This window comes from Callithrix jacchus, chromosome 3, assembly GCF_049354715.1.
Source record: "Callithrix jacchus isolate 240 chromosome 3, calJac240_pri, whole genome shotgun sequence".
NCBI lineage: Eukaryota > Metazoa > Chordata > Mammalia > Primates > Cebidae > Callithrix > Callithrix jacchus.
This window is the reverse complement of record NC_133504.1, coordinates 174,429,013-174,448,188: the sequence shown is the minus strand read 5'-3', so window position 1 is coordinate 174,448,188 and position 19,176 is coordinate 174,429,013. Positions and strand designations below refer to the sequence as shown.

The 19,176-nt window shown below is 36.3% G+C and overlaps 1 long non-coding RNA gene across 1 annotated transcript in view; it reads left to right on the top strand.

Moving 5' to 3' along the window:
• Positions 1–665: 665 nt before the first annotated feature.
• Positions 666–19,176, top strand: part of LOC118152344 (uncharacterized) — a 92,930-nt gene continuing 74,419 nt past the window's right edge. Inside the window, exon 1 of the long non-coding RNA XR_004741028.3 lies at positions 666–756. This is a non-coding gene — a long non-coding RNA (uncharacterized LOC118152344). The remainder of the gene's footprint in view (positions 757–19,176) is intronic.

Here is a 19,176-nt window from a genome sequence, read left to right as displayed (position 1 = left end):
TTGAACTTCAAACTACATGCCCCAGGTTGAGTTCTCTGGAAGCGGATGTTGAGGCAGAGTTCAGCATGTGAGATATTTATTAGAGATTCACACCTGTAGAAAAAAGAGGGAGGAAGCAGGGTCAGGCAGAGGGAGGAGTGAAATTGCCATGAGGCCAGTAGGCTTATAGTTCCTGAGTGGTTTGCATGCAGGTTGAGCTGCTGCTGAAAGCTGAGGTGAGGCTACAAATTACTTCCTTGAAAGAGGATCTAACAGTGCAAGTCTGAGTCTATCCACTATATTTTTGTAAAACATCAATTGCAAATTTCCAGTTATGCTTACAAATAAAAGAAAGATTTTTTGGACATCCTACAGGTGCGTTTTTATTTATCAATGACCAAAATTTAGGGAATTAATCTCAGAGTAAGCTAAAGGGCTAGGGGGAATGTGAGCTCAAAGTGAAGAAATTTACCACATCAATTAATCCTTCAAAGACTGCAAAGGATAGCTGAGGTTGGGAAGAGAGAAAGGAAAGAGAATATGACCCTGATCTTCTCATGCCAAAAAACTCAGTTTTGGAAAACCTCCCCAAACTTCAATGCTGGTTCTTTGTTTTCTAACTGTGGCCTAGAGATTCTGGAAGACTCTAGGATTCTAGATTCTGCTTCCTACTGCCTGGAAATAGTAGAGTAGAAGCGGCTGGAGAAAGCTAAGATTTGAGTCTACAAGCTTCCTCACTGAGAGGTACACACATTCCAGTATTTGTGGTGAAAGCAGGTAAGATTTTTTTTTATTCCAAGAGCTAGAAATTATAAATTTTACAAAAGAAATGTAGATATAAATAGACTTAGGAGTGAGAGGAAGACCACTGACTTACAAGAGGCAAAATTCATAGTTCTCATATATCAAGCTTTGCAATTATTATTTCATTCTTTTTAAATAATAATCAAAATGCTGTTATGTCTGTTGCTATGGTCTGCATGCTTTTGTCCCCCCTAAAATGTTTATGTTGAAATCCTAATCCTCATGCTGTTGAATCAGTGCCCTCACTGGATTAGTGCCCTTTTAAAAGAAGCCTGAGAGAGATTCCACAGCAAAAAGTCCCCTACTATGATTGAGATCTGCACCAGATCGGACATCTACCAACAAATTGATGTTGGACTTCCAGCCTCCAGAGCTGTGAGAAGTAAATTTCTGTTGTTTTTTAAGCTACTAAGTTCATGGCATTTTGTGACAGCAGCCCAAAACAATTAAGACAAATATATTTTTATTCTACATATTTTATTCAGAAAAACAGTCATTAAGTAGGTTACCAAATAAGGGATTTGTTAAGAACTTTCTTTGTTTCAACACTCATAATTGGCAGCATTATGTACATTTTTAAGGCTGCTGTCAAATTTGGGGAATGATTTTATGTACGAATTTTTCAATTTGGGGAACTTTCCTCCACAATACCAAACCTTGACTCTTCTCTGTTTATATAAACTCACTAAGTGAGTTTCAATTTATGCACCCCTTTTAGAGGCGTACTATGAACGTTATCTTTGTAAATGACAAAAAAATACTTTTCAAAATAAAAATATTTCATATTTTTAAAGTGTTATAATTTATGTATAGCAAACTGTGTGAAGTTCACTAATTTTAAACATTAATCTAAAATGAATATGTATGTATATACCAGTTGTCCTATTACACAAATTTTGAGATGAGGGGCATTCCAATCATCTCATGTGAATCTCTTGTACTTATTCCCTGTCTAAACTCATTTTCCAGAAGTGATCACTATTGTTGATTCTTCCTCATTGCCTATTCCTACTATAAGATGCCAGGCACTAATTTATATCTGAGCTCTTTCATTTAAAATAATGTTCAGTTGACTCATGTGTAAGTGGGAGCTAAACAACATATACACATAGACACAGACATAGAATAGGGTCCCTGTGCTAGGTACAACCTAGAGATTTGGAACCCTGCATTCCAGCTGCTCCAGCCATGACTGAAAGAGGCCAATGTAGAGCTCAGGTCCTGGCTTCAGAGCGTTCATGTCTCAGCTTTGGCAGCTTCCATGTGGTGTTGAGCCTGCAAGTACATCGAAGTCAAGAATTGGGGTGTGGGAACCTCTGCCTAGATATCAGAGGATGTATGGAAACACCTGGATGCCCAGGCAGAAGTCGGCTGCTGGGGCAGGGCTCTCACAGAGAACCTCTGCTAGAGCAGTGTGGAAGGGAAATGTGGGGCCAGAGTCTCCACACAGAGTCCCTACTGGGACACCACCTAGTAGAGCTGTTAGAAGAGGGCCACTGTCCTCCAGACCCAAAATGGTAGATCCACTTACTGCTTACACCATGCACCTAGAAAAGCTGCAGACACTCAATATCAGTCCATGAGAACAACTGGGAGGGAGACTGTACCCTGCAAAGCTACAGGGACGGAGCTTCCCAAGACCATGGGGACCCACCTCTTGCATCAGTTTAACCCAGATATGAAATGTGAAGTCAAAGGAGATCATTTTGGAGCTTTAAGATTTGATTGCCCTGCTGGATTTCAAACTTGCATGAGGCCTGGAGCTCCTTTGTTTTGGCCAATTTCTCCCACTTGGAACAGCTGTATTACCTAATGCCTGCACCCCCACTGTATCTAGGAAGTAACTAACTTGCTTTTGATTTACAGGCTCATAGGTGGAGGACACTTGCCTTGTCTCAGATGAGATTTTAGACTGTGGACTTTTGAGTTAACGCTGAAATAAGTTAAGACTTTGTGGGACTGTTGGGAAGGCATGATTGGTTTTGAAATGTGAGGACATGTGATTTGGGAGGGGCTGGGGTTGAATTACATGGTATGGCTCTGTGCCCCCTCCCAAATCTCATCTTGAATTGTAATTTCCACAATTTCCACATGTTGTGCGAGGGACCTGGTGGGAGATAATTAAATCATGGGGTGGGACTTTCCGTGCTGTTCTCATGATAGTGAATAAATCTCATGAGATTTGATGGTTTTAAAAATGGAAGTTTCCTGCACAAGTTCTCCTCTCTTGTCTGCTGCCACATAAGATGTGCCTTTCACTTTTTGCCATGATGGTGAGACTGCCCCAGCCATGTGGAACTGTGAATCCAATAAACCTCTTTCTTTTGTAAATTGCCCAGTCTCAGGTATGCCGTTATCAGCAGTATGAAAATGGACTAATACACCTTGGGTGATTTTTCTTCCTCTGTTTGATTACTTATTTATGGAATAAGCCAGTAAATATAGTTCTCTAGTGAAGACCAAATGAGTAACCTCAAAGTAGATTTTTGGAAATCCTTCCTACAGTCATGTGAGTAGGCTTTACAGATTATCATCCAAGCCTGAGATGATCGTAGGACTAGCTGATGCTTAGATTGCATTCCATGAGAGCCCTAGAGCAAAAAACACCCAGCAACACTGCTTTCAAATTCCTGATTCATGAAAACCAGAAGGTAGTAAAAGCCTGTAATTTTTTACAATTGACTTTGGGGTAATTTATTACATAAAAATTAATGACTAATATAGTACATACTTGTTTAGCTTTATTAATTGTATTAATCCATTCTTGCAGCACTGTAAAGAATTATCTGAGGCTGGGTAATTTATAAAGAAAAGAAGTTTACTTGGCATATGGTTCTGTAGGCTGTACAGGAAGCATAGCTACTTCTGCTTCTGGAGAAGCTTCAGAAAAATCACAATCATGGCCGAAGGCAAAGCAGGAGGAAGCATTTTACATGGCAGGAGAAGGGTGAAGAGTCAAGGGAGGGGAGGTGCCACACACTTTTAAATGACAAGTTCTAATGAGAACTCACTTATTATGATGACAAAAACACCAAGAGGGATATCCAGCCCCATAAGCCAATCGCTATCCACCAGGCCCACCTCCAACACTGAGGTTTACAATTCAACATGAGATTTGGGAAGGGATACAGATCCAAACCATATATTTCTGCCCCTGATCCCACCAAATCTTATGTTCTTCTCACCTTGCAAAATAAAATCATGACTTACCCACATTCTCCAAAGTAATAACTTATTACAGCATTAATTCAAAAGTCCAAAGTACCATTTAAGACAAGTCTAGTCCCTTCCGTCTAAGAGTCTGTAAAATCAAGAACAAGTTTGTTACTCCCAAAATACAATGGAGGTATAGGCATGTGGGTTAAATACTACTGTTCTGAAAGAGATAAACCAACAGAAAGGGGCTACAGACTATATGAATTTGAAACTAAACAGGATAGTCATTAAATCTTAAATATACAAAATAATCTCCTTTGACTCCATGCCTTATTATCAGTACACATTGGTGCAAGGGATAGGCTCCCAAGGCCTTAGGAAGCTCTGCCCCCTGTAACTTTACAGGGGTCAACCCCCATGGCTGCTCTCCTGGGCTGGTGTTGAGTGCCTGCAAATTTTCCAGGCACTTGGTGCAAGCTATCAGCGGTTCTACCATTTGTGGGCACCCCAAGAGGCAGGGTCCAAGTTGGGGATTCCAACCCCACATTTCCCTTCCACACTGCTCTAGTAGAGGTTCCCTGCTCTACTAGAAGGGCAGAGGTAGTCTCTGCCCCTCCAGCAGGCTTCCGCTTGGACATGCAGGCTTTTCCATAAATCTTCTGAAATCTGGGAAGAGGCTCCCCAACCTGAACTCTTGCATTCTGTATACCTGCAGACTTAATGCCACATGGTTGCCACAAAAGCTTATGGCTTGCACCATCTAACGCAGTGGCTTAAGCTTTACCTTGGCCCTTGGAGCCATGGCTGGAAGTGGAGCAGATGGGATGCAGAGAGCAGTGTCCCAAAGCTGCACAGAATAGCAGGGCTGGCCTGGCCCAGAATATCATTCTTCCCTCCCAAGCCTCTGGGCCTGTGATTGGAGGGATTACCACAGAAGTCTCTGAGATACCTTCAGACCTCCTATTATCTTGGCTATTAATGTTTGGCTCTGCTTTACTTATGCAAATTTCTGCAGCTGGCCTGAATTTCTTCCCAGAAAATGTGTTTTTCTTTTCTACCACATGGCTGGGCTGCAAATTTTTCTAACTTTTATGCTCTGCTTTCCCGTCGAATATAAGTCTGAATTTTATATAATTTATTTGCTCACACATATGAGCATAGTGTGTTCGAAGCAGCCAGGCCACATCTTTATGCTTGGTTGCTTAGAAATTCTTTTGCTGATACCCATTTTTAGACTGCTTCTAGCCTGGGCAATAAAGCAAGATTCCCATTCTCTCTCCTTCTTTCTCTTCCTCTTTCTTTCTCTCTTTTATTCTTTTCTCTCTCTTTTTCTTCTTTTCTTTCTTTTTCTTCCTTTCTTTTTTCCCTTAAAAAAATTCCTTTGCTGATGATTCAGATATTCTAAATTATCACTCTCCAATTCAAAGTTCCACAAATCTCTAGGGCAAGGGCACAATGCCCCCAAGTCATATAAGAAAAGGTGACCTCTGTTTCAGTTCCCAGTCTTTTCCTCATTTCTTTCTGAGACCTCACCAGACTGACCATCTCTATCTCTATCACTATCAGCATTTTGGTCACAACAATTTAACAAGTCTTTCAGAAGTTCCAAACTTTCCCTCATTTTCCTGTCTTCTTCTGATCCCTCCACAATCTTCCAACTTCTGCCCATTATCCAGTCCTAACCTTGCTTCCACATTTTCAGGTATGTTTACAGCAACACTCAACTCTTAGGTACCAATTATTTTGTATTAGTCTATTTTCACACTGCTATAAAGATACATGAGACTGGGTAATTTATACAGAAAGAGATTTATTTCTCACAGTTCTGCAGGCTGTACAGAAAGCATAGTGGCTTCTGCTTCTGAAGAGGGCTCAGGAAACTTACGATCATCCTGAATGTAAAGGAGAAGCTGGCAACTTACATGGCAGGGGCAGGATCAATGGAAGGAGAAGGTGCGACACACTTTTAAATAACCAGCCCTCATGAGAACTTACTATCAAGAGAACAGACCCAAGGGATCTATCTACCCCCATGAGCCAGTCATCTCCCACCATGCCCCACCTCCAGCTTGGAGGACAACAATTGGACATGAGATTTGGATGGTGACACAGATCCAAATCATAACAGTAATCATTGAAAATATATGGTAAAATATATGCATTTAAATATTTGTTGAATGTTGCAAATATTCAAACTAGTTCCTCAGTTGAAATTATATACATATGTATATATAACTTAAATAAATATATGTTCCTAAGAAATATATGCATTCCTTGGTTAAACTCATTTCTTACTTTAAATTGTATATATTTGTAAAATTATATATGTGTGTTTGTGTATGTGTATACATATATAATTAACCATACTTAATATATATATGTATACACATACACAAACACACATATATAACTTTAGATATATATATATATACACACATACACACACACACACACACACATATATATGTAATGTATTTCCTGCTAAAGAACTTTCCAAATTTTCTATTTTCTTTGTCTCAATATTCTTTCCACAGATATTGGCTTTTGACATCATTTTTAAGGTCATGCTTGAGAAAGTGTTGTGATGACTGAGCAGACAATACAAATGGACTTTCACTGTTCAAGTCTAGAGAGATTTGAGAATGAAAAAATAATGGAAATAATGTATTATAAAGTATATGTGTGTAGAGAGAAGTGAGGGAGGGAGTGAGAGAAGGAAGGAAGGAAGGAAGGAAGGAAGGAAGGAAGGAAGGAAGGAAGGAAGGAAGGAAGGAAGGAGGGAAGTCGGTTTTCTATATGGTAATATGTCAACCAATAAATGCAGAAGAAATGGTGACATTAGAAGAGTAATAACAATTAGAGATGGATACTTCAACTAGTGGTAGAAATTTGATCCAGATTAGGACATTTACATCATTTCAATGTCCTGTTCATGAATCCCTTGTCCTTCACACATGGTAGTAACAGTAATCTTAAAATAAAAAAACTGACTAACATCACTTTATTCAAGACATCAAAGTTAACATAAGAAATGGACCAAACCCCTATACCATGTGCCTTTTTATATGTTGCACCAAGAAGGACCAAATACAAGTATCTGATATTCATAATCTGTCAATATGCACAATCTGAATCTCGTCATTAGGAAATATCAAACTCAAACTAAGAGACATTCTAAAAAAAAAAAACTGGCCTGTACTCTTCAAAATTGTGACTTTCATATAAGACAAGAAAGTCAAAAGACTATTCTAGAGAAAAAGTGATCAAACAGATATGAAAAAACCTGAAATACATGATTCTAGATGGGCTCCTTGGCTGTGAAAAACATGTCCATAAAGGACATTATTAGAAAAATTACTAAAATATTACTATAAAGTATATGGATTAAAAATGTGCTATATCAAAATTAAATGTCTTGATTTTGATATTTGTTTCACAGTTATAGGAGTATGGCCTTATTCTTAGAAAAAGCACCCTTTACTATTTTGTGGACAAAATGGCAATCATATATACAGTTCACTGTGAAATTGTTCCAATCTATGTACATTGGGTTAATTGTGAATTTTAAAAGTTCACTTTGGACTCAACTACCCAAATTTTGCTTTCATTCATTTGACTCACATTACCCACCTTCACATTGTATCTTACCTCTTTGTGGATAATTTTCTGATCACTCAGTGCCTCTAGTACATATGCTAAGAAAAATTTTTTATTATAAAGTGATTGATATGCCATAGAGGTAAATCAAACACTGTATATGTATTGAAGCCAAACATATGGCAACCACCTGAAAAACTGGTCAAGAAAATAATCGCTAGTTTGACTACTGCTATAATAATTTTAAATCTATTAGTACTACCTTCTGGCCTATAAAAATAATGAAGGTTGGGGAAACTCTACAGTAAATATTTTGATGGTTTCTCATACAAGTTTATAACCCTCTTCTGTTTACAACTTCAAAGAAACTAGGACTTTGTGATGTTTTCAATATTTTATCAGTTATAAATGAAATTCAGCTTTTCTATTGAAATTGCTAAGAAGCTAGACTACAGATCTTTGAACGTTGTATTTATTAAGTACTTTAAGTTTTATGCAATGCTAAAGGTTTGATTTAGAAGTATAACATAAAAAGTGAGAGTTGAAAGATAGACTCAGTGGAAATCAGAATTTTCATTGTTAAATTGTTATGGAAAATGCATAACAAGGAAAGAAATAAATGTTTACTCAATATCATCTTGATTTGCTTATTAAGACATATGCTATAAGGTATGGTATAATATTTACTTAACAAATATGTTAATTAATCACCGCCTAGATAATAAGCAATGAGTTACAATGCTGATACTTTTGGATAATCATAATTCCATATTCAAACAGCTCATAAAACAACACACAGTTGAATGGGGAGGAAAAAAGTATGCTAAGTAGAGGATTCAGTGAGAGCAAACTACCTAGAAAGCCCCAAGTATGCCAGCTGAGGAAAATGGAACTAACTGATCTGGCATACATGGGGGCTTTCTAAGTAGTTCATCCTGGCCAAAAACAAGATTGTAATGCGAGCGCTAAGGAAGATGAGGTGCCTTATCCTTGTCCTAAAAGTTAGCTCCACTTTCCGTCATAAAATTCCAAATTTTAAGATAAGTAGGCAAATTGGAAAATACGTACAGAGCATCATTCCTTTATTTTCATAAAAGTGTTACTACATTAGGAGATAGAAAATAAACCACATTTCTGTCCATCACATACATCATGTAATTTTTCATACCTTTCAAGTTTGGCAAAATATAACATGTTCTCTACGTGTTTTCTTTCTTAATTTTAAAACCCAGACATTTCTTTTTCACAGAAATTAAATCCTTATGCTCCTCATTCTTTTCTACTTAACACATCAAAAAGCGGCTCTACATAAGATATTTGACATTCAGCATAAATTTTATTATTTATTCTTCTTAAACATAGAAAGTTATGTTTTGCCAATGGTAAACAAATCAAAATATTCAACTTCAGGTTGAATTCATAAAGTAGTATATTCTTGTGTGTTTGCATGTGGATGCTACTTCTGGGAAAACAGATGTCTACTCTGTTCTAAAAGCTACTGACATGATAACACATGAATTGAAGAGGAAAAAAGGAAATAACATACATGCATTCTGCATAAACAAAATGGCCATCCTTGTAAAGAAGTCAAGATAATAATGAGTTCACAGGACACATAAATAATAGATTGATTCCATAATTCTATTCTGTCCTGTACTTAAGTTACATTCACTGGTGTTAAATATTTTATAAATCAAGCTTTCAGGAAAAATAGCATCTAATATAATGAGAAACAATGCCATTTTAATACATATTACCTATTTCTTAATTTTAAAATCATCTTGAGAAGAACAATTATTTACATTATACAGATGAGATATTTAAGGAATTGAAATATTAAATGCCTTTCTGAGTTGCACGTCTGTAATTAATTAAGACAGGATTCATACCCAGAACCACTGGTTTCTAAAGTACAGGATATTTTTTCCTTATACTTTCTTACTCTCATTGGCTTGTGCAACCCTTTTATCTTCTAATTAACTTAAAGGAATAAATTGTTTTGGTCTACTTTAATATCATTCTAATCTTCTTCTACTTACATTAAAAACATATAAAAACCACCTAGTGGTAAAATTTTAGGCCTCCTTATCTAATTTTAATGTTTGTGATAGCATCAAATGGGGTTCAATTTACAAAATAATATTTGAAGTCTTGGCATTCATAATTAAACCTTTTTTTTTCTTTTCCAAAATTTAACATCTGAAAGTTCAAAAAATCCATTATTACATTATTAACAACATATTTAAGATTATCAACACTAAGTAGACTTTACAGATAAAGAACAAAAGTTCACCTGATAAACACTTTTTGTCTAGAAGTTTCCATACAAAGCATATAAAAGGTGTTGTCTCCATTAAATTATTATTAAAATGTAGTTACATATTAGACATAGAGGTCCTCCTTTTATAAGAACTTAGGTCTTAAAAGCTACTTTTGACTTTTGCTGAAGTAACTTAAAGATATGTATGTTCATTAATTAGAAAATATTAAGCAAACTGTTCCTTGTGAAACTTAACATTTATTTGAATAAATATGCATTTAATTGTTGTGCCATTTTGTCAAAAGAAGATGAATGCTTTCCAAAGATAAGATATTAGCCTTATTCTCTATTGGAAAATCAGAAAGTGACCTTAAGGATCAGCTGACCAGATATTTCACTGGAAATATCAAGACATATAATTGATGCGCAGGATGTACCAAGAGTATGTGACAGAGCTTAAAACTGAAAAAAAACTGGGCTTGGAGTAATAATGTAGGGTAAACAGATGCATAAAAAGGACAAAGCAGACAGTATTTGGCACATCAATTTGACCCAAAAAGTTAGTAACTGCTGCTGGATTAGAACATTTTTCTTTGTTTATGAATAATATATTGTATAAAATTTACAGAGATGCAGCCTTCAGTTCAAGTTTGAAAGACTGTTTAAGGAACTAGAACTAGCCCAAAAACAAAATAGGTACACATGTTCCCCCTCCCAGAAAAGCTATATTTTTTATTATACATTGCACCAATTGCAATGTATATTAACGTTTGTTAGTTCCAAATCTTGTTAAGAAGTCTGCACTCTTCCAACAAATTACCCTGGTTTATTCAACATTGTATCGTGGTATAATTCAAGTCCCATAGAAGGCCATGAACATAAAAATATTTCATATTAATAATTAATCAAGTTAATTATTATAATTAATCAAAAATTAAAACAATTTAATAAAGTATACTCATTCCTACTTCCTTCTGCCTACTTCCTTCTCACACATTGTGAGATTAATTTCAATAGTATCTGTCTGAGAGGCAAGTGAATATTTTTCCTGTGAACAGGATGCTAGGTTAGATGGACAGGGCATATTCTGAAATGTCAGATAAAGACTTCTGAAATCCAAGTTTTATAAGAGCAGTAAGAAAATTCACAAAAATATCAAAATTAACATTTTCAAACACCTAAAACTTAACAAAAGGCTTGAAATAAACTAAAAAACAGTTATTCAAGGAAAAATGGTAAGTCTCAGTTACAACAGCAAGATTTGTGTCATTTCAAGCCCAAATCCACCCTGCTTTCCCCAGGTCTACAGTAACCCAGAAAACCAAAGACCAGGCAAATGCAGTACATGTATAAACCAATGGCCTAAAAGATGTTAAAGGAAGAAGAAAGGGAACGGAGCTCCCCAAAAGTCTCAGCCTGAGAGAACTGTCACAATTTGACCTCTTGGGAAGTTCTCTGAAAAGCTCCATTTTCAGGACTTGTTTTTATTTGAATCACTGCTCACTCTGTCTGAAGAGCATTATTATGGCATCTGTGAAAATTGTCCATGGAAAATTTTAACATCACAGCTGCTTAAGGCAGCAATTATCAGTTTTGGCTGACAGGAGGCAGATGAAAAAACTTGAAAGGAGAAACTAAGGGATGTAGTGTCCAAAAGGGAAATTCAAAAACTCTTAGATATTTTTGGGAATATAAAAGCAAGTTTATGGTTGTGAGAACACACAGGAAATATCTAGAGAGACCTAATATCTTACTTATGGCTGATCTTGAGGCTGTGTACCACCAAGAAGTGAAGGCTAAGACAGAGTTGTGCATTTCCTGCTGGAACTTTGAAAACATGTCACATGACATGCACAAGACCTACTAGCAACATCTGGCAGACATTAATTCAAGACATTCAAGTAAATCTCCATTAAATTTTTAGCCAATCAAGCAGAGATTTTATTGACTGTATACCAACGTATATGTATAGTGACAAGGACTACAGACTTTACAGAATTGGTCTAGCAAAGTCACTAATAAAACAACAATGTCAGAAAGTACAGACAATAAATCCAGAGGTCTTCTTTTCAAAGTTGTTACATTATTTAAAATGTCCATTAGATGAAGCAGGATATTTCCCTGACCCCTACACAGGACTTATGACTAGGGTGCCTCATTTACTTTGCCCACTGCTCTCAATTTCTCATAGGAGAGAGTACATGAGCAAAGCTGCTTTGGTTCCAGGAGGAGCAAACTCCACTCACTCAGACCCACTATATCCCACCCCTTGTGGGAGGGAGTGTGAAGGTGAGTGGGTATTGGAGACAGGGTGAGCACTTTTGGGTGCTAGGAGGACCAAACTCCCTGTGGCAGCATCTAGGGGCAGTAATTATGAACCCTGAAATACCAGAGAGCATGTTATAGTTCTCTCTTAGATCTACCATCTGCAGACAGCTGAAGTGTCAATAGCTCAGTGAGCCCTCCCTCTGCCTTTCCATATGCAGTGGCTACCTTCCACCAGTGAGGGCAAAGGGCCAGTGTGACAGCCTTTTTATCCACATCCATGGCTCCTGAGCTCTTGACTGGCATCTGGGAAAAATGAAGTTGCACAAGTGGATTGAAGAATGGTAAATGTGGGAGATTTTATTGCTGATGAAAGTGGCTCTCAATGGGAAGTGGAGTTATAAAGGGGATGGAGCAGGTAGGTAATCTTCCCTGAAATCCAGACATCTCCAGTCAGATTCTTCTCTGAAGTTACACCATCAAGCAGTCCCTCTGACAATAAGCCACTTCTCTCTGACATTCAACCCTAGTCCCAGAAGTCCAGCTGCTTCTCATCTCTACCAGCTGAGTCTGGCATCTTTATAGGCACAAGATGGGGGGTGGGATGGGCCATGGGTAATTTAGGAAAACACAACATTCAGGTGGAAAAACAGGAATAAAAGTTCTCACTTTGGGCCATGGTTTCGGGCTTTTTGACTTGAGGGTGAGGTTTTGTTGGGGTCCTGCTCTTTTCTGCCTAGAATTTATTTGTCCTCTGTCCCTATCAAAAGATTCAGAGAAATAAGAAACTATAGCCCAATCACAGAAGGAAATGCTATCAATAGAACTATTCCTGAGGAAGTCCAAATATCGAGTTCACCAGAAAAACACTTTGAATCAGTTACACTAAACATGTTTTAAAATTAAAGAAAACCATATTTAAAGAGCAAAAAAAAAAAAAAAAATGAGAGTGATGTCTCACTGAATAGAGAACATCAATAAGGAGATAGAACTTACCTTCACAAAGAATAAGTTACAAATTCTGAAGCCAGTAATACAACTAAATACACTCTTTAGGCTTACTAGCAGATTTGTTTGAATGGCTGAAGAAAGAATTAGTGACCTTGAAGATAGTTTAATTAAGATTATCTGGTGTGAGGTACAGAACAAAAAAAGAATAAAGAAAAATGAATTATCAAGCAAAAATTCTTTATCCAGCAAAATTCTTTCAAAAGGCAAAGAAAATATTTGTAGCTATTGGTCCACCATGGCAGAGGCTTAGAAATTACCCACCCCCAACATTGTAACAAGTAAAAATCTGAACAGACTAAACTCAGATATTATTCTTAAATCTGCCCAAGACTTAAGAGGAGAAGTAAGGTCACAGGGCAAATTCCTACCTCAAAATTAGATAGATAGGCAAATACAGAGAATCAACAACTTATTAGCATAGTAATCCATGAGTAGAAACCCCCAAGGAAACCGCTGCTGAAGTCTCTTTATCAAGAGATAAAAACTGGAGGGGACTCAGTCATCAGGAGATCATTCCCCAAACTTTTGTGAGATTTACCTCCTGGAGCTCTTCTAGGGTATCACAGTGAATATCAGAGAAAAGACTCCCTTTGTGTTTTAGACAAGAGAAGAAAAAGAAAAAGGAATCATTTTGACATAAGCCAAAGCATTCTGTTCTTCTTGACAAAGTATGCCCTCAGTAGAAACTATTTAACCAGAAACCAGAGCCTAACCTGCTGAATTTTATTGGAACCTAATGTCCTGTGGGAAGGACAATATTCAGTTTTCATCAGTGCTAGGCTTCCACATGAAGGAATGGAAATACCCAACTCCAATCCATTCTAGCCATCCTGTCCCATCTATGGTTGAGGGGATTACTGAAAACAATGTATAAATTTTGTATTCAGAGGAACAGGCAGCAATGAAAACTAAGACTTTACCATGGGACTACAGTGTGCTCGTCCTCTTCTTAGACATAATCATATTACTAAAGGCCTATTTATGACAGTACCTTTTAATCAGTACATCATGTCTAGTCATGAAGAAAAAAATGTAGACATACCAAAATGCAAAAGTCACAGTTACAAGAGATAGTGCAAAAATCAAAACTAGACTCAGATATGTCATAGATGTTGGAACCATCAAACTGTTAATTTAAAACAATTGTGATCACTTTCCAAAGGGCTCTAGGGGGTAAATTAGATAGTATGCCAGAATAGATGGACTATATACACAGAGAAATAAAAATACTAATAAGAAGGAAGCAATAAATTTTGAAGGTCAAGAACATTAACAGAAATGAATGCCTTTGATGGGCTTATTAGTTGACTGTATACACATGAGGACAGTGTCTCCGACACTGAGTATAACTCAATTGAAACTGCCAAAACTGAAGCAGAAGGAGAAAAAAAAAGACTAATAGAACAGAATATCCAAAAACTGTGGAACAACCTCCAAAAATACTTATAATAGAATACCAGAAGGAGAAGAAAGAGAGGAATAGATGCAATATGTAAAGCATTAATAACTGAAAAATTTCCCAAATTAATATCTGAAAGTTAGATACATACCCAGGAAGTTCAGAGAACACAAAGCAAGATAAGTCTAAAAACAAACAAACATAAAAACACCTAGGCTAATCATATTCAAACTATGGAAAGTCAATTTTTTTAATCCTAAAAAAAGCAAGAGGGTGGATAGTGGGAAACTTCTTGCATATAGAAGATAAAAGATAAAAATTACATCTGACATGTCTTAGAAATCATGGAATAAAGAAGATAATGGAGTAAAATATTTAAAAAGTTCAGAGACAAGATCCACTATCCTAGAATTAATTCTCTACCCTGCAAAATTGTCCTTCAATAGTAAAGAACATATAAAGACTTAGACAACAAAAATTACATAAATCTGTTCCCAGTAGATGTGATTTGCAAAGAAGTTTGTTAGACAGAAAAAATATGATATAGTTCAGAAAGTTGGGTCTATAGAAAGAAGGGAATTGGAAAAGAAATAAGTGGATGAAATATATAATTTTTAATTTTCTATTCTTAATTGCTGTAACATAATAATTTGTTAAAAAATCATAGTAGCCACATGCATCTCCCAAGCATAGGATATTTACAGTATGAGCTGTAGTTTCACTGTTAAATTTTCTGATTTTAATAAATAAAGTTTTTATGAAAGAGAGTATCTTGGTTTATTTAGGCTGCTATAACAAAATATCATAGACTGGGTGTCTTATAAGTAACATACATTTGTTCCCATGGTTTCGAAACCTGGGAAGTTCAGGATCAAGTCACTAGCAGGTTATACGTCTAGTAAATGTCTACTTTATGATTCACAAATCATGCCTTCTTACTGTGTTCTCAAATGGCAGAAGGATCTAGTGAGATCCCTGCACTTTCTCTCATGAATACTCTGGTCCCATTCATGAAGGCTCCACCCACATGACCTACTTCCCTCTTGAAAACCTCACTTCCAAATATCAGCATTTTGGGTATTAGATTAAACATACGAATTTGAGGGACACAAATAGACAGTCTAGCTGAGTGTCCTATTTTCAGAAAATATTCACTTAACTATCAAAGAGTAATGGGGAACAAATCCCCAATTTATTTTCAGCTTAGTGCATGTGCACACACACACAAACATACACTTTACAAAACGCATTTTTAAACTATCAAAATCTGTCAAATTATATTATACCCCTTCATATATAATGTAAATCTTAACAATATACATTGATGTCCCTGTTTTAACCTTTGTACTCGTGTTTTTATACATTTTCCTTTTGCATATCTTATAAACTGCTCAATTCATCAACTCAATTAGTGCTTTACACAATCAATTTTAATGGTATTAAAATTCAAAAGAAAATATTTTACATGCGCCAACACATTTACTATCTTGGTGATCTTTTATCTGTGCATATCTGAATTTCCATTATGCAGCATCTTCTCTCAGCCTGAAGAATTTCCTTTCACATTTCCTGAAGTGTAGGTCAGCTAGTGATAGCATCCCTTGATGTTTCTTTACTGAAAATTCTTTTATAATCACTTATAAATTATATTTTTGTTGAATATAAAAATATAGGTTGATATGCATTGCTAAGTCCCTGGTTTCTTTATTCCAGTAACAAGTTAACCCTAATTGTTATTGATATTGTCCAATGTAATGCCTCTCATATCTGGCTATTTTTAAGATTTTTTTCTTTATCACTGGTTTTCAGCAATTTGATTATACTGTGTCTTAATGTAGTGTTTTTGTGTTTATGCTGATTGAAATTTACTGAGCTTCTTGGATCTCTGAGTTTTCAGATTTCCTCAAGTTTGGAAATACATTCAGCCTTTGTTTTTTAAACAATTATTTGATGCTTCCCCCACCCAACATTTTACCCTGGGACTTGAATTTCATGTACATTGAACTATTCAGTGTTTTTTCACAGTCAGTAGTTTTCATTCACTATCTTCCTGTTTTTTTTTTTTTTGCATTCTCATTCTTTCTCTGTCTAAAAAATTGCTAATTATTTGTCTCCATGTTTACTAATCTTCTCCTTAGTAGTGTTTTATTTACTTTTAATTCCATTTGATGAGTTTTTCAAAAAAACTATTTTATTTTCAGCTTTAGAAGTTATATTTTCTATATTTTATAGCTTTAAATTATGATTTTGCTATATATTTTCCATTGAATTATTAAGTATATTTATGATAACTATCTGAAGCACTTTACTTTATATTTTCATTTACTCTGTCATTTCTATTTCTATTTCTACAGCTGATTTTTTTTCTCAGTTATGATTCACACATTCTTGATTCTTTTCTGTTATAGCGCTTGTTGACTGAATGCCAGACACTGTGCTTGTTTTGTTTTTGTATATGAGTGTTACGCTGTTCCTTTAAATCATATTGAAAGTTGTTTTTGATACTTGTTTCTTGCAAATCAGCTTGCTTTTTATAAAGTTTGATTTTTTAAACTTTATTAAGATGCTTCTAGCATAGCTTTTACTCTAATGATACTTAAAGTTACCACTAGGGGTGACATTATGGGATTTTTACTGTATTCCCCGGGTGCTTACTGACTTCTCTCTATTATGGTTAGTTAGAATTCAAATGATTTCCAGCATGGCATATTCTATGAATCTTTAGCTAATAAATCTGATACTGTTTGGCTGTGTCCCCACCCAAATCTCATCTTGAATTGTAACTCCCACAATTCCCATGTGTCATAGGAGGAACACTATGGGAGGTAACTTAATTAGGGGCAGGTCTTTCCTGTTCTTGTAATAGTGAATGAGTCTCATGAGATCTGATGGTTTTAAAAACAGGAGTTTCTCTGTACAAGCTCTCTGCCTGCTGCCATCCATGTAAGATGTGACTTGCTCCTCCTTGCCTTCCACCATGATTGTGAGGCCTCCCTACTCATGTTGAACTGTTATTCCATTAAAACTCTTTCTTTTGTAAATTGCCCAGTCTCAGTTATGTCTTTATCAGCAGTGTGAGAACAGACGAATAAAAATTCCTTGGTAGGTGTATAGTTTTGCTCAGGCTTGTGGAGTTTTTCTATGAATACACACTTTAGTATTAAGCCAGAGACTCAGAGGCCATGTAAGATTTCTGAAACTTTTTCTCTGAATAGTTTCTTCATCTCCAGTACTTAGTCCTACAAATTCCAATGCTGTTGGCTTCCCTGAACACTCTTTCCTCAACTCAGTGAAACTTCTTTTCACTATCTGTATGCTTTTGCCCTCCATGAACAGTAGTATGAAAGTACCTTCAGAAAAAAAAGAAAACTAACTTATTTATTTCCCTCTGTTGTTGAACAGGTTTTAATATAACTTGTGCAGTTTTCTTGTGCTTTACAGTGAGAGGAGAATATCTAGTTCTGGTTACTTCAACATAATGGCAAATAGAAGCTACTATGTTGACTAATACAAAATAAAAATATGTACCTGTTTAGTGAATATGGCACTCTGAACTGGAATACTGATATGGTTAGGTTCCATATCTCCACCCAAATCTCATCTTGAATTGAAATCCCCAGGTACTGAGGGAGAGACATGGTGGGACATGATTGGAACATGGGGGTGGTTTTCCCTGTGCTCTTTTTATGACAGTGAGTGAGATCTCATGAGATCTGATGATTTTATAAGGCATTTTTCCCTACTCTCTCTTGCACACACTCTCTCTCCTGATGACTTGTGAAGAAGATGCCTGTTTTGACTTCTCCATGATTGTAAATTTCCTGATGCCTCCCCAGCCATGCAGAACTGTGAGTCAATTAAACCTCTTTCTTTTACAAATCACTCCATCTTGGGTTTATTTATAGCAGTGTGAGAATGAACTAATACAGGAAATTGGTACTGCAGAGAGTGAGGTACTGCTATAAAGATACCCCAAAATGTGGAACCAGCTTTGGAACTGAGTAACAAGCAGATGTCGGAACAGTTTGGAGGCCTCAGAAAAAGAAATTATGATGTGGGAAAGTTTAGAATTTCTTAGAGACGTATTGAATGGTTTTGACCAAACTGCTGATATTGTTATGGACTATGAAGTCCAGACTGAGATGGTCTCAGATGGAGGTGAGGAACTTCATGGAAACTAGAATAAAGGTGATTCTTACTATGTTTTGGCAAAGACTGGTGGCATTTTGCTTCTGTTCTGGCAATCTCTGGAACTTTGAATGTGAGAGAAATGATTTGAAATTGGAACTTATGTTTAAAAGTCTTTTAACTGTTTAACTTATATTAAACAGAATATAAAAGTCTTTTTAAAAAAATGCAGCCTGGAAATATGGCAGAGAAGAAAAACCTATTTTCTGGTGAGAAATTCAAGCCAGCTTCAGAAATTTGTAGAAGAAACAAGAATTCAAATGTTAATGTCTAAGACAATGGGGAAAATGTCTCTAGGACACGTCAGAGACCTTTGTGGCAACCCCTCCTATCACACCCAGAAGTCTAGGAGAAAAAAATGGTTTCCTGGGCAAGGTCCATGGCCCCTCTGCTGTGTGTAGTCTAGGGATTTGGTGCCCTGCATACCAGTGATTCCAATCATGGCTAAAAGAGGACAAGGTATAGCTTGGACTGTTGCTTCAGAGGCTGCAAGCCCCAAGCCTTGTCAACTTCCACA